Source organism: Abrus precatorius, unplaced genomic scaffold (assembly GCF_003935025.1).
Source record: "Abrus precatorius isolate BTA unplaced genomic scaffold, Abrus_2018 Scaffold2, whole genome shotgun sequence".
In the NCBI taxonomy this organism is placed as follows: Eukaryota; Viridiplantae; Streptophyta; class Magnoliopsida; order Fabales; family Fabaceae; genus Abrus; species Abrus precatorius.
The window spans coordinates 15,403,622-15,426,982 of record NW_020874362.1 but is presented as its reverse complement, the minus strand read 5'-3'; the positions used below and the strand labels follow the sequence as shown (position 1 = coordinate 15,426,982).

The window sequence follows — 23,361 nt, the reverse complement described above, 5'->3', positions numbered from 1 at the left end:
CAATAGCTAAAGGCATCAAGTTAATGCTTGCTCTCAAGTCACACAATGCTCTTCCTACAGTACATTGTCCTATTCCGCATGGTATGCTGAAGAATCCTGGATCTTCTAGTTTTTGAGGTAGCTTTCTTTTAAGAATGGCACTGCATTCCTCTGTCAATGGTACTGTCTTATCATGTTCTAGTTTCCTTTTTCTGAAGGGTAGTTTTTTCGTAAACTTTGCATATGATGGCATTTGCTCCAAAGCTTCTACAAAAGGAATATTAATTTGTAATTTCTTTAAAACATTCAGAAATCTCTCAAATTGTTCCTCTTGTTTAGGATTTTGCACTCTTTGAGGATAAGGCAGCTTCTTGTATTTTTCTAGATCTATTGGCTTGCAAGCATCTTCAGAAAGCTGCTTCTTGGTCTTCCTCTCAGAATTTATAGGAACTTCTACCTTTTCTTCTGAATGATCTCTCTTCAATAATTTGAAATTTCCTTGTTGCAGATCTTGTTCAATTCTTCCTTCTTCTACTACATTACTTGCTTTCTTTTCTACAAGTTTAGGACTTGCAACCACAGCTCCAGTCCTTGTAGTTATGGCTTGACACTGCTCTTTAGGATTTATTACTATGTTGCTTGGAAACCTTCCTTCATCTTTGCTAGACAGTTGCTCAGCTAGCTGTCCAATTTATGTTTCCAACTTCTTCATGCAAGCCTCTTGATTCTTGAAACTTGTTTGGGTTACTTTCATGAACTGCAGCATGGTTTCCTCTGTCTCAGTCAACCTTTCAGTCATAGTCTTGAAAAACTTCTGATTTCCTTGAGGTTGAGTAACTGGATTCCTTTGGAAATAAGGTTATTATGCTGCTGGACCAGCATTTGAAAAAGGCAAATTAGAATTAGAATTCTTGACAGCAGAATATTGATTATTCCAATTAGAATACTGCTGCTTTCTATTATTTGAAAATTGCTCATATAATTCACTTGTTCCTGTGGTTCACTTATAGATGCATCGCATGCACCATTGGCATAATTTCCTCCACAAAAATCACAGCTTAGTTGACTGGTTTGCACACTTCCTGCTTGAAGATTGCTAATCTGTTGAGTCAAGGCAGCTATTTGTTCTGAAAATATCTGGTTTTGTAGCTGATTCTGTGCAAGAAAAGTTTCTAACATCTTGGCTTCATATCCAGTACTTCTCCCTGCATTTCTTTAGTTTGCATTCTGTTACATTGATGAAGCCATCATCTCAATGATTCTTTGAGCTTCTTCTAAAGATTTCATGTTTAAAGAGCCTCCTGCAGCTGCATTAACCATGGTTCTTGTTGCTGCATTCATCCAATTGTAGAAAGTCTCCAATTGCATCCAATTTGGAATACAATGATGTGGACACCTTCTCAATAATTCCTTGTATCTTTCCCAAGCTTCATACAATGACTCTCCTTCTTACTGCACGAAGGATGTAATTTCTTCTCTCAGCTTGGCAGCTTTGGATGGAGGGAAGTACTTGGTTAAAAATTTGTTCACAAGCTCTATCCAAGTTGTAATGCTTCCTTGTGGTTGAGCTTGTAACCAACATTTTGCTTTGTCTCTTAGAGAGAATGGAAACAATCTCAATCTTGTGGCATCTTCACTTACTCCATTCATTCTTATAGTATCACATAGCTACAAAAAATTTGAAATATGCATATTAGGATCATAAAAAATTCCACTAGAAAATTGGTCCTATTTCACTAAATGTAGCAAAGCTGGTTTAATTTCAAAGTGATTAGCTTGGATGGCTGGTCTAACTATGGAAGAGTTATAGCCCTGCATGTTTGGAATTGCATAGTCTCCTAATGTTCTCATCATATGTTGCTCTGCCATCTCTATTTCTGGAGTTAACTGTCTTAGAGGTGTAGGTGTTCCTTTTTGGATAGGAGTATTTTGAATCTCTAGAGATTAGATAACCTCAAATTCATTATCACTTCCTAAGAAATTTTTGCTCTAGCCTTTCTTCTTAATTTTCTCAAAGTTATATCTATATCAGGATCAAAGACCAGAGTTGATTTATTTTTATTTTTGCTATGCATATACAATCAACAATACAGATATAGTAGAAAGAAAACAGAAAATTGCACTAATTCGCAATATACATATGCAAAATAACTACTTACAACAATATAAAATCAATCAGAAATCAAAACTACACAATTATGAAATTAACTATTTCAACTAATTGCAAATAGAAAAAATTTAAATGTAATCTAATATTGCAGAAACTTTAAAGAAAAAGAAATGCTCAATCTAATTACTTTCTTGTTACTAATGATATTGGAAACAATTATTCCTCAGCAATGGCGCCAAAAACTTGTCACACTTCTAAAGAGAAGTTGATTTTACTAGTAAGTGTACTAGTCTTGATGTAGCAAGTTATAAAAATGATAAAACTGTGTTAGAGTCCCAAGTATTGATCTCAGGGAATAAAAGTGTCCAATTACTACTTTACAAGCCCACAATTAGTTGAGCTTCACGAATTTCAAAGAGTGTTTGGAATTAAAATTGACATATATTGAAATCAGAAGAAAAATAGAACAATTAATATGTAAATGTGTGATGAACAGATGTGGAAGACATAGCTAGGGAGTTGTTTCACCAAAACTTCAATGTTGAATTAATAAGGATCTGAACTTTCAAGTAATTAGAAAGAATGACAATCAGTTTCATGTTTTATTATTCAGAGGTTAATTTCTTAACTCACTGAACCTAACATGCAATCAAAATACTCTAATTCTTTAAGTCTGGTTTAATTCAATGTTGCTTTAAGTGTGAGAAACCAAAAGATTGCAAGATCAAGTTCTCTTATCCCTAAGAAAGCTATAATTCTAGTAATTGATTAAGATATGAGTAACAAATCCAATTTCCATTAATAAGAATTTGTTCTTCAGATCTGAATCAATCACCGAGATTTTAGTTTTCTTAGGGATAAGGAACTTTGATCTTGCAATCTTTTGGTTTCTTACACTTAAAGCAATATTGAATTGAATTAGATCTAAGGAATTAGAATGGTTTAATTGAATGTTAGGTTCACTGAGTTAAGGAATTAACCTCTGAATAGTATAATGTGAAACTGATTGTCATTCTTTCCAATTGCTTGTTAATTCAGAACTTTATTGATTAAACATTGGAGTTTTGGTGAAGCAATTCCCTAGCTATGGTTTCTCCCTCTGTTATCACATAACTGTGTGTTCATTGTTTTGTTTTCTACAAGTTCATTTTACTTTTAATTGTTCCAGTTTGCTGTTATTAGATGTTACCACTCTTCTTACAATTTCAAAAAAGCTTAAATGGTTATAATTCTATGAAGTGATACTTGAATCTAAATTCCCTGTGGAGACGATATTTGGATCTTAAATTTACTCATCACTTGCTGCAATCCTAGTGCACTTGCTAGTGTAGATTGCTAACAACAAGTTTTTGGTGCCGTTGCCGGGGAATTTTGCATTTCAATATCATTAGTAGTAGAAAAGTAACTAGATTGAGCATTTAATTTGTTGCTTTGCTTTCAAATTGCTTTCTGCATAATTTTACTGCACCTTGTGTAATATTCTGCATAATATTTCTGTCTGCTGCATAGAATTTTTACATCTTTGTTATCTGCATAATTTCAGTTTTCATTGTTCTTCATAGTTGTAATTGTCATTCTGCATATTTGTACATGATTTTACAATTCTGCAACTGCTAGATTTAAGTTTCTATATGCTTTTACTGATAGATTTTGCATGAATTCTGTTGTACATTTCTGAGTATCAATTGTAGTCTAATTTTGCTTCAAACTGATTTGTATATGCGTGGTAAAAACAAGAATAAATCAATTCTGGTCTTTGATCCTGACATAGACATAACTTTGAGAAGATTGAGAAAATAGTCTAGAGCAGAAAAAGCCATAGGGAGTGATAGTGAGTTAGAAGCTGTCCATTCTTTAGAATCTCATAGTAATTCTAGAGTAAAAAGAACATCTACACCCTTGAGACAACCAAATCCAGCAATAGAAATGGCAAAACAGAACAGATTTAGAACATTAGGGCACTATGCTATTCCTAACATGCAAGGTTTTAACTCTTCTATAATTAGGCCAACTATTCAAGCCAACCATTTTGAGATTAAACCTGCCCTACTACATTTAGTCCAACAGGATTAGTTTTCTGGTGGAAATTCTGATGATCCTAACCTGCATATTTCAAATTTTCTGCAGCTATGTGACACCATAAGAATGAATGGAGTTAGTGAAGAAGCTATCAGATTAAGACTATTTCCTTTTTCCTTGAGAGATAGAGCAAAATGTTGGTTACAAGCTCAACCACAAGGAAGCATCACAACCTGGACAGAACTTGTGAATAAGTTTTTAACCAAGTACTTCCCTCCATCCAAAGCTGCTAAATTGAGAGGAGAAATTACATCCTTTGTTCAGCAAGAAGGAGAATCATTGTATGAAGCTTGGGAAAGATACAAAGAACTGCTTAGAAGGTGTCCACATCATTGTATTCCAGATTGGATGCAATTGGAGACTTTTTATAATGGGATGAATGCAGTAACAAGAACAATGGTTGATGCTGCTGCTGGAGGTTCATTAAATACAAAGTCCTTAGAAGAAGCTCAAAGGATTATTGACATGATGGCATCTTCAATGTATCAAAATTCAAACTCAAGGAACCAAGGAAGAAACTCTGGTCATGAAGCTAAAGTTCTGGAAACTTTTCTTGCACAAAATCAGCTACAAAATCAAATGTTTTCAGAACAATTAGCTGCCTTAACACAACAAATCAACAATCTGCAAATAGGGAGTGTGCCTGCCAGTCAGCTAAGTTGTGATTTTTGTGGAGGAAACCATGCAAATGGTGCATGTGAGGCATCCACAAGTGAACCACAAGAGCAAGTGAATTATATGAATAATTTTCAGAGACAACAGCCATCATATCCCCCTAGATTTCAATTTCGAATAATAGAACTCAGCAGTATTCTAATTGGAATAATCAATATTCTGCTGCAAAGAATTCTAACTCAACTTTGCCTTTTTCTAATGCAGGTCCAGCAACACAACAACCTTATTTTCAGAGGAATTCATCCACTCAACCTCAAGGAAATCAAAAATTTTCCAGACCTATGAATGAGAAGTTGACTGAGATGGAAGAGACTATGCTGCAATTCATGAAGGTGACTCAAACAAGCTTCAAAAACCAAGAAGCCTCCATGAAGAAACTAGAGACACAGATCGGACAATTAGCTGGACAACTATCCAGCAGGGATGAAGGAAGATTTCCAAGCAATACAGTAATCAATCCTAAAGAACAATGTCAAGCCATAACTATAAGGAGTGGAGTTGTAGTTGCAAGCCCTAAACCAGCAGAAAAGAAAGTGAATGATGCAACAGAGAGAAAAATTGAACAAGATCTGCAACAAGGAAATTTTAAGCTATTGAAGAAAGAACATTCAGAAGAAAAAGTAAATGTTCCTATGAATTCTGAAAGGAAAACCAAAAAGCAACTCTTTGAGGAAGCTTGTAAACCAATAGACCCAGAAAAATACAAGAGGCTGCCCTATCCTCAAAGAGTCCAGAATCCTAAACAAGAGGAACAATTCGAAAGGTTTATGAATGTCTTTAAGAAATTACAAATTAACATTCCTTTTGCAGAAGCTTTGGAGCAAATGCCTTCATATGCAAAGTTCATGAAAGAACTACTTTCCAAAAAAAAGAAGCTAGAGCATGACAAAATAGTACCTTTGATAGAGGAGTGCAGTGCCATTCTTAAGTGAAAACTTCCTCAAAAGTTGAAAGATCCTGGATCATTTAGCATTCCTTGTGAAATAGGAAACTGCACTGTGGGAAGAGCATTGTGTGACTTGAGAGCAAGCATAAATCTGATGCCATTGGCTGTTCTGCAGAAACTTGGCATAGAGGAAGTGAAGCCCACCAACATTACACTGCAGCTAGCTGATAGATCATACACTTATCCATATGGAGTTGTTGAAGATTTATTAGTTAAAGTTGACAAGTTCATTTTTCCTGCAGATTTTGTAATTCTGGACATTGAGGTGGATTCTAACATTCCTTTGATCCTAGGGAGACCATTTCTTGCAACAGGGAGAGCTTTAATAGATGTGCAGAAAGGTGAACTTATGCTTAGAGTTCAAGATGAGAAGGTAGTGTTTAATGTGTTTGAAGCTTTAAAATATCCAATTGAAGATAGCACATGTATGAAGGTAGTCATCATCAATAATGAACTTAAGGAAGAACAAGAGGAAAAATTGCTCAGAATTTTGAGAGAACACAAATCTGCAATTGGATGGAATATTGCAGATCTGAAAGGTATAAATCCTTCATTTTGTAAGCACAGAATTTTATTTGAAGAGAATTTTAAACCTGTTGTGCAGCCACAAAGGAGATTAAACCCAGCCATGAAAGAGGTAGTTAAAAAAGAGGTCATAAAGTTGTTAGATGCAGGAATAATATACCCAATTTCTGACAGCAATTGGGTAAGTCCAGTCCAAGTTGTTCCAAAGAAAGGTAGTATGACAGTTGTACCTAATGAAAAGAATGAACTTGTCCCTACTAGGACTGTGACTGGATGGAGAATGTGCATAGACTATAGGAAATTAAATGATGCAACCAGAAAAGATCATTTCCCACAACCATTTGCAGATCAAATGCTAGAAAGACTTGTTGGACATTCATTTTATTGTTTTCTTGATGGGTATTCAGGATATAATCAAATAGCTGTAGATCCTTTAGATCAAGAGAAAACTGCATTTACATGTCCATTTGGGGTCTTTGCATATAGGAGAATGCCATTTGGTTTGTGTAATGCCCCTGCCACTTTCCAAAGATGCATGCTTTCTATTTTTTTTGATTTGGTAGAAGACATTATAGAAGTGTTCATGGATGATTTCTCTATTTTTGGTGATTCTTTTGATGATTGTTTAGCTAATCTATCCACTGTTTTGCAGAGATGTCAAGACACTAATCTTGTGTTAAATTGGGAAAAGTGCCATTTCATGGTACAAGAAGGCATTGTCCTTGGTCACAAAATTTCAGAGAAAGGAATGGAGGTGGACCAAGCTAAAATAGAAGTCATTAGTAAATTGCCTCCACCTATCAATGTTAAGGGAGTTAGAAGTTTTTTAGGACATGCTGGTTTTTATAGAAGATTCATAAAAGATTTTTCCAAGATTGCTAAACCCTTGAGTAATTTACTTATAAAGGATGCAGATTTCATATTTGATGATAATTGTTTGCATGCATTTTCTGTTTTAAAAGAGAAACTGATTTCTGCACCTATTCTTGCAAAACCAGATTGGAAACTACCTTTTGAACTCATGTGTGATGCAAGTGATAGTGCAGTGGGTGCTGTTTTAGGACAGAGGAAAGATAGGAAATTACATGCTATCTATTATTCAAGCAAAGTGTTAAATCCTGTACAAGTGAATTACACAACAACAGAAAAAGAACTTTTAGCTGTTGTATATGCTTTTGATAAGTTCAGATCATATTTAATGGGTTCAAAAGTGATTGTATACACTGATCATGCTGCTCTTAAATATCTCTTGACAAAACAGGATGCAAAGCCCAGATTATTAAGATGGATTCTACTCCTCCAAGAATTTGACCTAGAGATCAAAAATAAGAAGGGGAAAGAGAACAGTGTTGCTGACCACCTAACCAGATTACCTTTGGAGAGTTCAACCACTGAATCATTGGAAATAAATGAAGAATTTCCAGATGAAAAGTTGTTCGCAGTAGATAACATGCCTTGGTTTGCTGACATTGCAAATTTTAAAGCCACTCAAGTCATTCCAAAGAGGTTTACTTGGCAGCAAAAGAAGAAGTTCTTACATGATAGCAAATTCTATGTGTGGGAAGACCCATACCTATTCAAAATTGGAGTAGATGGGTTACTTAGAAGATGCATTCCACAAAGTGAGCAAGTTGAGATATTATGGCATTGTCATAATTCAGAATATGGAGGCCACCATGCAAGTTCAAGAACTGCTGCAAAAGTTTTGTAAGCAGGTTTCTTTTGGCCTACACTCTTCAAAGATGCCAAGAGGTATGTAGAAAACTGTGACAAATGTCAAAGAACTGGAAATATATCAAGAAGACATGAGCTGCCATTAACCAACATCTTAGAAGTGGAATTGTTTGATGTATGGGGGATTGATTTCATGGGACCATTTCCCCCATCATTTTCACACGAATACATTCTAGTGGCAGTGGATTATGTGTCTAAATGGGTAGAAGCAATTCCCACCAGATCAAATGATGCAAAGGTAGTGATTTCTTTTATAAGAAAGAACATTTTTTCAAGATTTGGTGTGCCTAGAGTGCTAATAAGTGATGGAGGTACTCACTTCTGCAACAAGTATCTTGAAGCTGTATTAATGAAATATGGTGTGAAGCATAAGGTTGCTACTCCTTACCACCCACAAACAAGTGGACAAGTGAAGGTTTCAAATAGAGAAATCAAGCAAATTCTGGAAAGGGTAGTGAACAGCTCAAGGAAGGATTGGTCAAAGAGGCTGGATGATTCATTGTGGGCATACAGAACTGCTTTTAAAACTCCAATTGGTATGTCTCCATATCAGTTAGTATTTGGAAAGGCCTGTCACCTACCCCTAGAGCTGGAACATAGAGCATATTGGACTACAAAATGACTTAATTTCGATCTGTCAAGTGCTGGAAGGAATAGAGTTCTGCAGCTGCATGAATTGGAGGAATTCAGACAGCAAGCATATGAGAATGCAAAGTTGTACAAAGAAAGAACCAAGAGAATTCATGACAAGTTCATTCTGCAAAAAGATTTCAGACCTGGCCAGCAAGTGCTGTTATTCAATTCAAGGTTAAAATTGTTCCCAGGGAAATTGAAATCTAGATGGTCTGGACCATTTTTAATAAAGGAAACCTCTCCCTTTGGAGCAATTCTTATAGAAGATCAGAAAACAGGGAGGGAATTCAAGGTCAATGGCCAAAGATTGAAGATCTATCATGGAGAAGAGTTTGCAAGAAACATATCATGCTTGAAATTGGTTCCTCTTGAGTGAGGAACAACTAATGTCAAGCTAGTGACATTAAAGAAGCACTTTGTGTGAGGCAACTCACATTTCTAACCCAGTTTAAGTTTTCTATAATGTTTTTAGAATTTTGCATATTATTGTTCTGTAAATTTCTGATATGCTGCAAAAATTCTACACAAATACTGCTGAATCTGAGTTTCTGAGGTGCATTTGGTTGCTTAATCTGAGAATTGATGAGGTAAATGTGTAGTTAAGAGTTTAGTATTCTGCATAATCTGATGTTACCAACTTCTGGAAGTTTCTGCATAATGTATATGAATATTCTACTGAATCTGATTTTCTGAGACAGAATTGAGATACTTGAACTGAGATTCAATGTGGAGAGTGTGTATTTGATGGATTCAAGAGTGAAAATTTAATTAATTGAGGTTTTAGAGGTATTTGATTAATGAGAGGAGTCACTTTATTGCAGGAAAGAAGCTACGCAGAGAATACATTTTGAGGATCTCTGTTGGAACAATCACTTTTACTGATAAAAGTGATTACGCAGAGACAGATGGGAAAATGAGCTTTCTGGAATGCCTCCTTTTTCTGTCAAGAGTGACTACGCATAGGTAAGTAACTTTTAATACTTCTGTGTTAGTACTTTTACTGAAAAAAGTTATCACTTTACTGCGCGTTATCACTTTGTTCAGCAATAGTGATAACGCGCGCCTCACTCTGAAAAAAACCACTCTTTGGAACATTCACTCTTACGAATAATAGTGATAACGCTGGGAATTTTAATAACATAAAAGTCACTTTTATTCTCCAAAGTAGTCACGTGCTTGGGCGTGCCTATAAATATTGCTAAGGGTGAATACGCATATACGTTTTTAAATCAAAAATCCCTTCCCTCTCTGAGAGCTCTCCACTTATCAACCTCTGCATTGCGATTCAGAAGCTTCTTCTTCCTTGTCCGAATATCATTTCTGCATCTCAACCAAGGTACACTTCCCTCACTTCTAAAATCTGTGATTGGGGTTTCTGTATTTGTATAACTATTTTGGGGAAGTTGCTAAAAAGGGATAACTAAGAATGTTCGAGGCAATTAAATCAATTTGGGGATAGAAAATACTGAGATTAGGTTTTGCTGTAATGAGAGTTCTCTGAGAAAATTCAATTCTGCATTGCACTTTTCACATTAACAAATTTCTGCAGAAATTGATTTGACCTAAAAGACTTTAATAACAATGTTCTGATTGAAAGATATTGAATTTGAAAGTCTGAAATTATCTATTGTACTGTGTTCTGCATGTACTGTTTTGGAAAATGTTGAGATGAGTGTTGGGAAACTATTTTGATAGTATTTGCTTCAAGAATGGACAATACTTTGGATCGATCTTTCCCTGTCAACTATGACATTTCTGCTGGGATAATTGAAACTGCATTGCATATTATATGTATCACAGTCTGCAGCATTTTAATTGACTTAAATTGAAGTATGTGAATTGGTTGATTGGAAATTTCTGAATATGACTAATTGAAATTACCTGTTGTGATGGTTGAGCATCTATTCTGTGCATATGTATAATACATGTTCTGACAGCAAACTTAATTTCAAATTATGAGGCTATTTGGTTCAAAATAGAATGGATAATACTTCATATAGCTGTTCTCTGTCATGTATGTTAGTTTGATGGGATAATTGAAATTACATTGCATATTATATGAACCACATTTCTGCAGAATCTGAACTGATAGCAACAGAACTTTCTGAAACTGTAGAATTGAAAATTAGAATACATAGTTGTGCTGAAATTGAGTTAGACATTAAATTGGGACTATCTGAAGTGCATACTTGATTGCAAAATGAATACAACTTGGGAATTTTGGCTGTTAGCGTAAAATCAGTTTGAAATTTTGGTCAAGACATGTAATTATCTTTCTGCGTTACCCTGATAATTGATAAGAGTGTGCACTCTGAAATTCTACTGTTAGATTTTGCATGTTTTGAATAAGTTGTGCAATTGGGTGTTGGTACTATTAGCAGACTGCATGTAGAAAAATTTAATTTCTGCAAACTGTTTGATTGAATTTTCTGCAGTATAGGATTATTCTTTGATTCTAAAATTTTAAACTGACAATTACTCCTTCAATGCAGAAAATTCCAAAATGGTTAGGACTTCATTCAACACACCTGTAGGTCCTCCTAAGAAGAAGTAAGCTGCATCTTCTACCACTCCTAAGAAGAGGCAAGCTGCATCTTCTACCACTCCTAAGAAGAAACGAGCTGCATATTCCACAACCCCAACAAGAAGATCCAGCCGAAATCTCCAAGCTGTTGCATCAAAGAGGGCCAGAACTGATGGTGTCTCAAGCTCTTCACCTATTCAGAACTCTGAACCCTCACCTTCTCCCTCACCTCAGACAAGATCATCTGCACCTACATCTGAACCCTCACCTTCTCCACCACCTTCAACAAGATCTCCTGCACCTGCACCCTCACCTACACCATCACCCCTACCAAGAACAGTTGTACCCTCAAGATCCTCACCACCAGCCACACATGATCTGAGATTCAGAAGTTTGGCTCATGAAAACTTTTTCAGAGCCAATATTCTAAGAAGAAAAATTGTTCCTGACAGAGCATTCCAAATAGCTGGGAACAACTACCCTGAATTTAAGGAGGAAATCCAGAAAAGAGGCTGGGATTTCTTCTGTGCAACAGCTGGCCTGGGTTGGAGGGAAATAACTCAAGAATTCTATGCCAATGCCATGAGGTTTAAAGGGAAAGGAACCCTAAGTTCAGCTCTATGGTCAAGGGCATGACAATTGACTTCTCACCAGCAAATATCAACAGGGTGCTAGAAATTAATTCTGCACAACATGCTGCACAGCTGGACTTCAAAACATTTAAGGAAAGTCCAGATATTGATTTTGTGCAAATTCTGGAAAGGATTGGGAAACCAGGCACCACATGGGAGCTCAACCAATCTAAGAAGCCAAAGCATATCGTCACCAAGAATCTTCTGCCCTTTGCCAAAGTATGGAGCATGTTTATTTTAAATTCGTTCATGCCTGTCAAACATAGCTCCATACTAGCTGTGAAGAGGGCTGCTCTGCTTTTTGCCATAGTCTCCAACATCTACATAGATGTGGGAGAGGTAATAAGTGAATGTATCTTGGGAATACTGAAGACAAAAAGGGATTCATTAGCCTTTCCTTCAGTAATTACACTACTTTGTGAAGACGCAGGAGTAGAGTTTGGTGATTATCAAGAGAAAATCAGAGCTGCACCATCCATTTCTGCAGCTCTGATCAAAGAGATTTATGCAACTGTTTCCTGCACCTCTGCAGCCCCAATTCCTTCACAATTCAAGAAAGAGAAACCAATGATGATGAAGGACACTCTGAAGCAGCTAGCTGAAGGGCAGAATCAACTTGCTGAAAGGTAGACTGAGCTGCATAATAGCCTCAAAGCTGGAGTCATGTTAATGGAATGTATTATGCTGAATATTGGTCAGAAATTGGGAATGACCAAAGAAGAAATGTATTATACTCCAGACTTAGCAGAGAATGCCCAGTGCCTTCATTCTTCTGTTTTCAAGAATATGCCAATATACAGAACCCACTTTTCTCAGCCACCATTTGAAGAGGTAGTGGAAGAAGAAGAAGAAGAAGAAGAAGGTTCTGAAGAGGAAAGCTGAGAGGAAGAAGATGCAGCAGAAGATTAGTCTAGGAATTTAAATTCTGTTATTAGATTTTTGTAAATTTCTGGTAGTTCAAACTTTTTGGGTTGTAATCACTAATTGGTACAATTTGGTTTAATTTTCACTTACCTATTTTGCAATTATATTAGCTTCTTAACTAATTACCTTTATCTTGCTGCGAGTTAATGGAATTCTGGTGTTTTTGTGCAAAGAATATCACACACAACACTCACACACATTGGATGGTGACTCTTGCACAAGCTACCATGAAAGGGGGGTTTCATTCTCTACCTCTTATTCATGTGTAACCTCACATTACACTGAATTGTTGTTGAAAAACACCAAAATACTAGAATAGATAATAAACTGCTGGCTGTGAATTCTGTGTGAAATTCTTTTTAAGTTGTTTTTCCCATTCTCAAAATGAGATCACACTTGTATTTTCAAAAATGAGGCAGTTGCCACTAGGTGCATATACTTCTGAAAAGTGCATTGTGTTTTCATTAATCCACATGATCACTTATAAATACCTAGTGAGACTTGAGCTGCCTATTTCTTTTTCTTGTGTGATTAATCAGATTTTACTACATTCTCTAGAACTTGCCCTTGTTCTTAATTGAATATGCATATTACAGTTCTCACACACATGATAGAGGCCATGTTTGATATAATTAGTTAGCCTAAAATGCCTTCCCTTATGATTAATTGCCCTAGTTTACCCTTTGAGCTTAATATTCCCTTTTCTTGAGTTAACTTCATTACAAGCCTTGCTGAAAAACCAATTTTACCATTCAAAGGAAAAGAGGCATAGTGAGTTCAATCAAGAATGAGTTTTAAAACTAAGTTTGGGGTAGCATCCATTTATGTTGCTTGAGGACAAGCAAATTTTTAAGTTTGGGGTAGGGGAATAGCAATCTATCTAAGTTTGAGTTCAAAAAGTCAAAAAGAAAGAACAAAAGTGCTGCAGAAAAATGAAAAATTATGCAGCAAAACTGTGGAAAGAGTAAAACATGAGTTCAAAAACAGAATCTGAGTTGAAAAGAGAAAAATGGAGAGCAAAAAGAAGAAATTCATAGTAAACTGTTGCAGAGAAAAAGGAAAAGAAATTCGAGGAAAAGGAAAGAGTAAATGGAAGTAAGAGAAGAAAAAGGGAAAATGAAAATTCTGCTGCACAAAAACAATATGTTTGCTGCATAACTGAGGGATTTAATGTGAATTGATGCTAAACCAGACTAGTTTTAAAGTCATTCACTCAAAATGCTTCTGATCTTTTGAAATTGTAACTTGTTTCTTATTTTGTTCAGTATCTACCTTAACCTAAGCCATGTTATAAACTGTAAAAAGTCCTCTTGATGTGTGATTGGCTGTACTAAGCAGAGGAGATAGAGAAATTGGGCAAGCATATGGTAGAGTGTAGCTGAATTGATGATTAAAGAGAGAAAACAGTACTTAAACACTGCTGAGAATTGAGGGAAACACTGTCCAGTGAGAAGTGATCATGATTTTAATGTTTCTCACATGAACTTGGCTGATATATTCACTTAGATAGCAATTCTTGCTTAAAATTTGATGAATGCATTGTGATTGCAATGATGAGTAATTGGATGAATATCTTGATTGAAAATTTTGCAGAAAACACAGAATTGCAAATTGAAAAATTCTGATATAGCAGTTGTGAAATGGTTTCTGAAAAGTGGAAGAATTACCCTTGGTTTAATTTGATTTGCTTGAGGACAAGCAAAAATTCAAGTTTGGGGTAGTGATGAATCCATATTTTGACTGATATTTTAGCATAATTCTAACACAAATGATAAGAAAAATATATAAAGAAAGCAGAAAAACTTAGAAAAAGAGAAGGAATTGAATTTTGTTTACATATGTAGTTATTTTAGCAATTGTGAAATTTTTGCTTAGGAATTAAGTTTTTAATCTTGTTTTTGTAGGAATAAATTGAGCAAGGATCATATTCATGGAAGTTTGATGACAAGGAAGAGGAAAGAAGCAAGTCTGGACTCCAAAAACTCAAGAATAAGAAATTGCAGACTGGGCGTGATCACTATTGTCAGTGAAAGTGATCACTTCAGAGCTCAAAGAAGAAGTGAAGCCTGGGCATTACCACTTTTATCATTAAAAGTGATAGTTCCAGAGAGGCAAAATATCAGGAAAGCTCTGCGTAACCACTATTGTCATCAAAAGTGATTGTTCCAGAGAGTCTTCAACTTGGCGAGTTGCGCCTAGTCACTTTTATAAGAAAAAGTGATAACGCGCAACTACCTTGGCTCTACGTTGTCACTTTTATCATCAAGAGTGATAGTTCCAGAGAGCTCTCAATATCAGGAAAATGCGCATGGCCACTATTTCTGGGAAAAGTGTTAACGTGCAACCAAAAACTCTCTGCGTAACTACTATTTCTTATAAAAGTGATGACGTGAAAATCTGGGAAATTTTATAAATACCAGAAACGATCCGGAAAAAAGGGATTCTGTTCATTTTTAGTTTTTTTAGTTAGTTTCTGGTTAGAGGAAGTGAGAGAGAAGAGTGGGGATTCAGATCTTGGAGCTTCACGAAGAGGAATTGGAGTGGAGCAAGCTTCCATGGCGTTTCTGAGTTTCTTCTTCTCTTCTTCTCTTTCTTTTTCTTCTTCTGCTGCCATGGCTGTGTAATTCGTTCATAGTTAGGGATTGTAGATCTGAAATGAACATGTTGAATTGATTTGGATCTGAATTTCAAGCTTTGGAATAGATTGAGTGATTGATTCTGAACTTCACGTGGAAATTGAATGGAAATTTGATTAACTAAATTCAGAGGAACCTTTGTCAATGGAAATTGAATTTGTTCTTCAGATCTGAATCAATCACCGAGATTTTAGTTTTCTTAGGGATAAGGAACTTTGATCTTGCAATCTTTTGGTTTCTTACACTTAAAGCAACATTGAATTGAATTAGATCTAAGGAATTAGAATGGTTTAATTGAATGTTAGGTTCACTGAGTTAAGGAATTAACCTCTGAATAGTATAATGTGAAACTGATTGTCATTCATTCCAATTGCTTGTTAATTCAGAACTTTATTGATTAAACATTGGAGTTTTGGTGAAGCAATTCCCTAGCTATGGTTTCTCCCTCTGTTATCACATAACTGTGTGTTCATTGTTTTGTTTTCTGTAAGTTCATTTTACTTTTAATTGTTCCAGTTTGCTGTTATTAGATGTTACCACTCTCCTTACAATTTTGAAAAAGCTTAAATGGTTATAATTCTATGAAGTGATACTTGAATCTAAATTCCCTGTGGAGACGATATTTGGATCTTAAATTTACTCATCACTTGCTGCAATCCTAGTGCACTTGCTAGTGTAGATTGCTAACAACAGTGTTCATCCCCAATCTCTCTCTCAAACTCTCTCCACACCAGAGAACTAAGTGAAAATGAAAAATGAATAAAAGATCCAAAGATTTGAGCATTTCTTCAATTTATAGATTTCCCACCATAAGCGCGTTATCACTTTACTTCACAAGAGTAGCCACGTACAGGCCTATCTGATCTTCTGGAAGACTGGAGTGATTACTTCCATTCATAAAAGTACCAATGCTGGGAGTCAAGTTGTGTGCGTGCTCACTTTCATGAGGAAAAGTGGCCACCCATAACTTCCAAAGCTGAAGGTCTATCTGGAACACTCACTCTTGTTGGGGAGAGTGACCGCGCGCTTCTCCTTAAGGAGTCTCTCTGGAACACTGACTTTCGTCAATAAAAGTGGTAACGCGCTCTTTGTTGTGAATGGGATTCTTCTGGAACGCTCAATTTCGCCAGCAAAAGTGACAACGCGCTACTTGCTAAGTTTGAAGTCTTTCTGGAATGCTTACTTTCACCAGCGAAAGTGACAACGCGCTACTTGCTAAGTCTAAAGTCTCTCTGGAACACTCACTTTCACCAGTGAAAGTGACAACACACAGACTTTACTTCTCATTTAAGCTCTGGATCATTCACTTTCATTGACAATAGTGATCACGCCAAGCCCGAACTCCATAAACCTTGTTCTTTCAGTCCAGACTTGCTACTTTTCTTCTATCTTTCCATTGATCTTTGATGGCTCATATTTTATTTCCACATTTATAGTCTTTGTGCATCCTTTACATGTCTTTTGATTCCCTGATTTCTTCCATTTAGTGTTTTTTTGCATTTTGCACTTTAATTAGGAATTTCTTGTAAATACTTAACTTTTTTTCATGTTTTCTATTCTGACCTTTGGTTACTAATTTTACCATAACTTTTTCTGTAGATATCCTTTTTGGCTGATTCTTTTTGCATTGGATTCCTTACTTCTGGGGCTTCAATTTAGAATTTGGATCATGATGTTTGGAGTTTGGAGCTATTTTCTATGATTTTTAGAAGTTTAGACTTTTAGTTTGACTTTTTGTATTGATTTTATTTTGTCTTTCTTTTTCCGGTTTTGTTGAATTTATTTTCAACCCAGCCTTGGCCCATTTATCTTATTCTTTTAGGACTAGTATTTATAGAGGCCAGGGGCTGATTTAGAAGCACCTATTATTCTTTTTTTTCGTTTTTCCAGTTTTGTAGAACTTTCCTGCTTCCAATAAACTCATTTTTTTTACCCATTCGTATTCTTCTCTTGCACCTTTTCACTTTGAATTCGTGTTCCTCTACATTTATAATTGAAAGGTGTTTAAGTTTCTGCAATTTCAAGATGTTTTCTTCTACGATTCTCACTCAATTTCGTTGCCAAAGTCTGGATCGCACCTATTCAACACGTTTGTGATTACCTATTTGCGATTGCATAGAAAGGATGATTCAATTAAATTGTGCCTCTTGTTCTTAATCGCATAACAAGCAATTGATAAGTTGATTGTTGTGCATAAGAGATTTAAATAAATTCGGTTTAATCACTTATGTTTGTGTTTTGTATGTTCTGGATCTTTAATTGTGTTTGATCATTATCGGTTTTCATTATCGGTTTGGTTTGATTACTTGCATTTTAACTCTTTTTCTACATTTGAATTCTCTGTATTTTACTTCTCTACACTTTAATTCTCTGCAATTAATCACAAAACCCCCAAACATACAACCTTTTCTATATAATTGATATTGAAACAATGTGCATTTGCATCCTTGTGAGAGATGATCTAGGTTACTCCCTGAACTGCATGTTTTTATGAGGAATCTAGTTACTTTTAATACTAGTGCGACATGGATATCAATCTTCCATCTTCATGAACTTTGCTCATAAAATTTCTACAAAAACATGCTTGAATTATTAATTTCTACACAAAAAAAATTCACAAATGCTAAAATAACTATGTATTTAAAGAAAACCTTCAATTATTCTATTTTTACGAGTTTTTCTGCTTTTTCCAACATATTTTCCTTATCAAATGGATTAAAACTACATTAAAATACTAGTAAAAATATGGATTCATCAAGACCCTTGTTCAACCAAGGCCCTATGACCCTAAGATGCCTTTCTCACAGCGGCTGCAAGGTCACCCTCCTTATGATGAAGAGTTCCACAAGTTTTTAGACTTATTGGGTAAAGTGCACATTAATATGCCTTTCATTGATGCTATCTCCAAAATGCCAAAATTTGTTAAATTTTTAAAGGAGATTTTGACCAACAAGAGGAAGTTGAGAGCACATGAGATTGTGAAGCTTACCTAAGAGTGCTTAGCTATAGTCCTTAAAAAGCTTTCACCTAAGCTTAAGACCCACAGAGTTTTACTATTCCTTGCACAATTGAAAAAACTCATATAAATAAGGCTTTATGTGATTTAGGAGCAAGTATTAATCTTATGCCTTATTCTATTTTTAGGAAGCTTAGAATGCATAAACCTAAGTCGACTTCCATGTCACTTCAGCTGGCAGATAGGTCGATCACAGACCCCAAAGGTATAATGAAGAATGTACTTGTAAAAGTTGAAGAATTTATATTTCCTGCTGACTATGTGGTACTTGACATGGAGGAAGATGATGATGTCCCCAACATACTAGGAAGACCATTCTTGGCCACTGCAAGGGCCATCATAGACGTACAAGAAGGGAAGCTCATACTGAGGCTACATGATGAGGAAGTTATATTTCAAGTTTCCAATTCTTTCAAGTACTCTTCTAGCCAAGAGTCCTGTCACTTTGTGAGCACTGTGGATGTTGCTTCTCCTCCTCCAATTTATGTGAAGCATGGAACCACAAGAAGAAGACCAAGGAGGAAGCAATATAAGAAGAAGAAAAGACAAAAGCTTAAACCATCCATTAATAAGCCTCCTAATTTATAACTTAAATTTTCTTCTCTTTATTCTAATCATCATCTTATGCATAAATTTTCTGATGTAATAGGTGTTGGGGAGGAAAAGCTACTGGAGAGACAATTACATATTAAAGGAGTCACCTCTGAGACTCATGCCTTCTTCCCACCTTGATTTAACAGGAACGTCAAGCTCGTGACGTTAAACAAGCGGTCCTAGGAGGCAACCTGTATCTTTTATTTTATTTTATTTTTGTTTATTTTAATTTAATTTTGCTATTTTTATTGTATTTTTAGAATAAATAATAAGCATATTGAAAGATTGCAAGAACTGAGTTGATTGTTCCTACACACACTTTTGAGCTCTGATCTAAAAGCACGCCCGTGCTCATCCCATACACAATTGTGCATTCAATTGCAGTTATAAGAGAAAACTTTACATCATATTATGGGTGTGTTTAAGATTTCAGCATGGCCTTGCTCCCTCACATGAAGCTGTCGTGCCAAGAAGAATTATCAGGGAACCTCTTTCCTTTTATTCAATTGCCCTCTTTGCATGCTCTTAATTTGATTGCTTTCAAACATTGAGGACAATGTTTTACTTTAAGTATGGGGGAGTGGTTCTTAATTATATGATTGTTATTGCATGTTCTTGAGTAAAGTGTCTGTGGTATTTTTTTAATGATAATTTAAAACTTTTTCTCTCATGGAACCCAATTTTTCCAAATAGAAGAGCATGTTAAGTAATTATTATTGACATTATACTTTCATTTGGAAACTAATAATTAGCTAAGTTCCTTACTTTTATGCTCTACATTAAACTTTAACCCACAAATGTGAGTTTTGAATCTTAAAAGGGATTTTTATCTTAATTTAATTAATTATACCCCCTTCCTCATTGTTTTGTGTGATTATCTCCTTAGGATTGTGCTCTAGAACTTGACTTGGAACTGACTTAAAACTTCTATTTTTAATTGCGTGTTTTAATATGATTGAGGCATAACAGGATTTTTATTCTTGGCCTTCTGCATGTTTGCGATACAACTAGTTGCCCAGTTTAAGCTTTATTGATTTTCTTGGTCCCTTGCATTAAATTTATAAAATGTTTTGATGACCTTGAGTTTATGAATGGAGTAATTGAGTTGTTGAATTGTTTGATAAATTCTCCTCTATATCTCTCATGTGCAAAAAGAAAGAAAGAAAGTATGAAAAAAAATAAAAAATAGAAAAAGAAAAGAAAAAAGGTTATATATGAATGAAAGGAGAGCGAAGTAAAGATATTGATTAGATGTAAAATATAAAAATTACTCCAAAAACTTCATTTGTAAACTTAGGGGATGTTTATGATTTTTATAATTTATTACTCCTTTGTATATTTCCTTCCTTTTATTTATCTCACCTCAATTATTATAGCCCTTTGGCCACATTATAACTTGAAAAAAACCTAATGATTTTTACTTGCATTTAATTTATTTAATGGCGAATCGATTTATAGTCAAGCCTATGGTAGTACACTTTTCTTTAGGAGAACTGAGTGATATCTCATTTTGTCCCTTAGTGAGAGAGAAAAGTAGAGTACCTTAGTTTGATGTTTGAGTGAAAAGTATAGAATTATAAGATTCTAATTTAGAATCCTTTGATTGCTTATGTTCAGTGATATTACTCTTGTTGCTCTCTTTATCTCCGTTGTCTGGGGTTCCTTGTGTTGTATTATGTTTCAAGTTATTCTGATATTTTCTTAACCAGTACTTTGCTTGAGGACAAGCAAACAGATAAGTATGGAAAATTTGATAAGTATATAATTAGGCACTCTTTTACAACCCATATATTCATATTTGCCCTTTATTTTATTTGGAGTTTACACTAGTTTATATATTAATTATACAGTTTGGTACAAAGATGTGCAAGTGGACTTAGGTGCATTTTGAGCCCAAATTGATGTAAAATTAAAGCTTCGCAATAGTCAGCACGCCCAAACTCATTCACTAAGCATGGGGTTGCTTCGAGTCCATGCAAGGTCGTGCTTAAGGCCTTGAACGGCCGTGCTCATCTATTAGAAGCCCAATTATGAAGAGTATTTAGGATTTTCAAACCCTATTAAAAGAAAGACCTCAAGCATCATAGAGGAACTATTTTTGGCACTGTTTTTACCTTGGCTTTTTCTCTGGGATACATCTCAGCTCGTCTCTCTTGTACGAGATCTTTGACATACTCTTAGCGAGACTTGGAGCTTCAAGTGATTGTACTTGAAGACCGGGAACACTACTCACACTCTAGTTTGCTATTTCTTTTAATTATGGCTTTGTTTATTATTATTTTAGTTCCTTTCTTTAATATGAGTAACTAAGCCCATAATTAGTGCTATGAGAACTATTGTTCATAAATTTGCAAGAAGAGCTTCAAGCGGTGTCCATTCACCATAATGCTATTATTAGTGGAGTCACTTTGTATTTCTACTGCACCATGAGGAAGTATCTTTGTGACTGTGAATGGACCTATCCGTCTTGATTTAAGCTTCCCAGGTATGAGTTTAAGACGAGAGTTGAACAGGAGGACCTTTTGACCAATGCAAAACTCTTTCCTTGATATTATCTTGTCATGGTACCTCTTGGTCTTTTCTTTGTAAATTCTTGAGTTCTTATAAGCTTCAAGACGTAACTCCTTTAACTCTTGTAGTTGAAACTTTCTTTGCTCCCCAGCTAAGTCATAATGCAGATTACAGATCTTCACTGCTTAGTATGCTTTGTGTTCTACCTCAATTAGTAAATGGCAAGCTTTTTCATAGACCACCCTATATGGTGACATTCCTAAGGGTGTCTTAAATGTAGTTGTGTGCCCACAATGCTTCATTGAGCCTTCAGCTCCAATCTTTTTTGTGGGCCTGCACTACTCTCTCAAGTATTTTCTTGATTTCTCTGTTAGAGAGCTCAACTTGCCCATTTGTCTGTGGGTGGTAGGGAGTGGAAACCTTATGTACAACTCCATATTTCTTCAACAAGACTTCCATTGTCCTATTGCATAAGTGACTTCCTTGATCACTAATGATGGCTCTATGAATTCCTAACCTGCAAAAAAATTGCTACGGACAAAATCTGCAACAACCCTGGCATCATTAGTCCTAGTGGGTTTGGCTTCCACCCATTTCGAGACATAATCAACAGCAAGCAGTATATAAAGAAAATCAAAGGATGATGGGAAGGGTCCCATGAAGTCAATACCTCAGACATCAAAGATGTCACAATATAATATGGGCTATTAGGGCATCTCTTGTCACCAAGTGATCACCCTCGCGCTCTTTGGCATCTCTCACATGTGGAATATGTTTGCCATGAGTCTTTGAAAATTGAGGGCCAATACAGTCCTGCATCTAACACTTTTCTTACTATTCTCTGAGGTCCTTAATGACCTCCTACAGCTGAGGCATGACAAAACTATAGTATGGATGAAATCTCTTTATCAAGCATGCACCTTTTAATGACTTGGTCATTGCAAAATTTCCATAAATAAAGGTCGTCCCAAATATAATGTTTGGCATCACTCTTAATCTTTTCCCTTTTATCTCTTGGTGCATGATAACAACGTCACAATGGTATCAAATAAACTAGATTTTCTTAACAATTTTGCAATAGAAGGAGAAAACCTAGGTCATCTCATAAGGACATAAAATGCATTCTATTTCTGGTTCCATCATATAATTTCATATTAGCTTAGGGAAGGATTGTTTTGAATTAAATTGTAAACAACAGAAAAGAAAAGAACAAAGAATAATTCCAACGAAATATGAAGTTCAACCAAATCAAGATCTCAATCACTACAACGCAATTCTCATTGTTACACGAATACAATTCCAACGAATTTCCAATCAACACTAATTCAATATGACATTAACAATCCGAAATCTAAATCTAGATTATGAATTCCATCAAAATAAGAACTGCAATTGCAAATCCAATGCTCTAACAAAATTCAGAACAATTGATTGATTGAATTAGGTGAATTCACTTATTTCAAATATGAAATTCTCATTCTCTATTTAGAATGCAAACGAAAATTCAATATCATGAAAAACATAATTATCCTAATCAGAAAAGAGGAGGAAGAGAGAGAATTCGATAAAACCTAATCCAAAACTCAAATGCAATGTAGTTCTTGAAACCTTGAACCGATTGATGGATTAGCCTTGCTTCATGATCATGCTTGCTTCGGCCAAAACCAAAAAAATACGAAAAGATGAAAGGTAGAGAGACAAAAATAAAAGAGAGGAGAAGAAAGAATTTAAAATAGAGACTTTTCGAATCCTAAAAAAATTGAGGGAAAAGAAGAATTCGTACATGGAGTCATAACTTCTCTTTAAAGACAAAATAATTGGGCTTAATTAATGCCCAACTCCC

The 23,361-nt window shown here is 35.3% G+C and overlaps 2 non-coding genes across 2 annotated transcripts; one reads left to right on the top strand and one right to left on the bottom strand.

The window, feature by feature from the left end:
* Positions 1 to 1,357: 1,357 nt before the first annotated feature.
* On the top strand, positions 1,358 to 1,464 carry LOC113860281. Its single transcript, XR_003503736.1, has one exon. It is a non-coding gene; the product is annotated as a small nucleolar RNA R71 (small nucleolar RNA).
* A 2,935-nt stretch (positions 1,465 to 4,399) lies between these two features.
* Positions 4,400 to 4,506, bottom strand: LOC113860313. Its single transcript, XR_003503767.1, has one exon. It is a non-coding gene; the product is annotated as a small nucleolar RNA R71 (small nucleolar RNA).
* Positions 4,507 to 23,361: the final 18,855 nt, after the last annotated feature.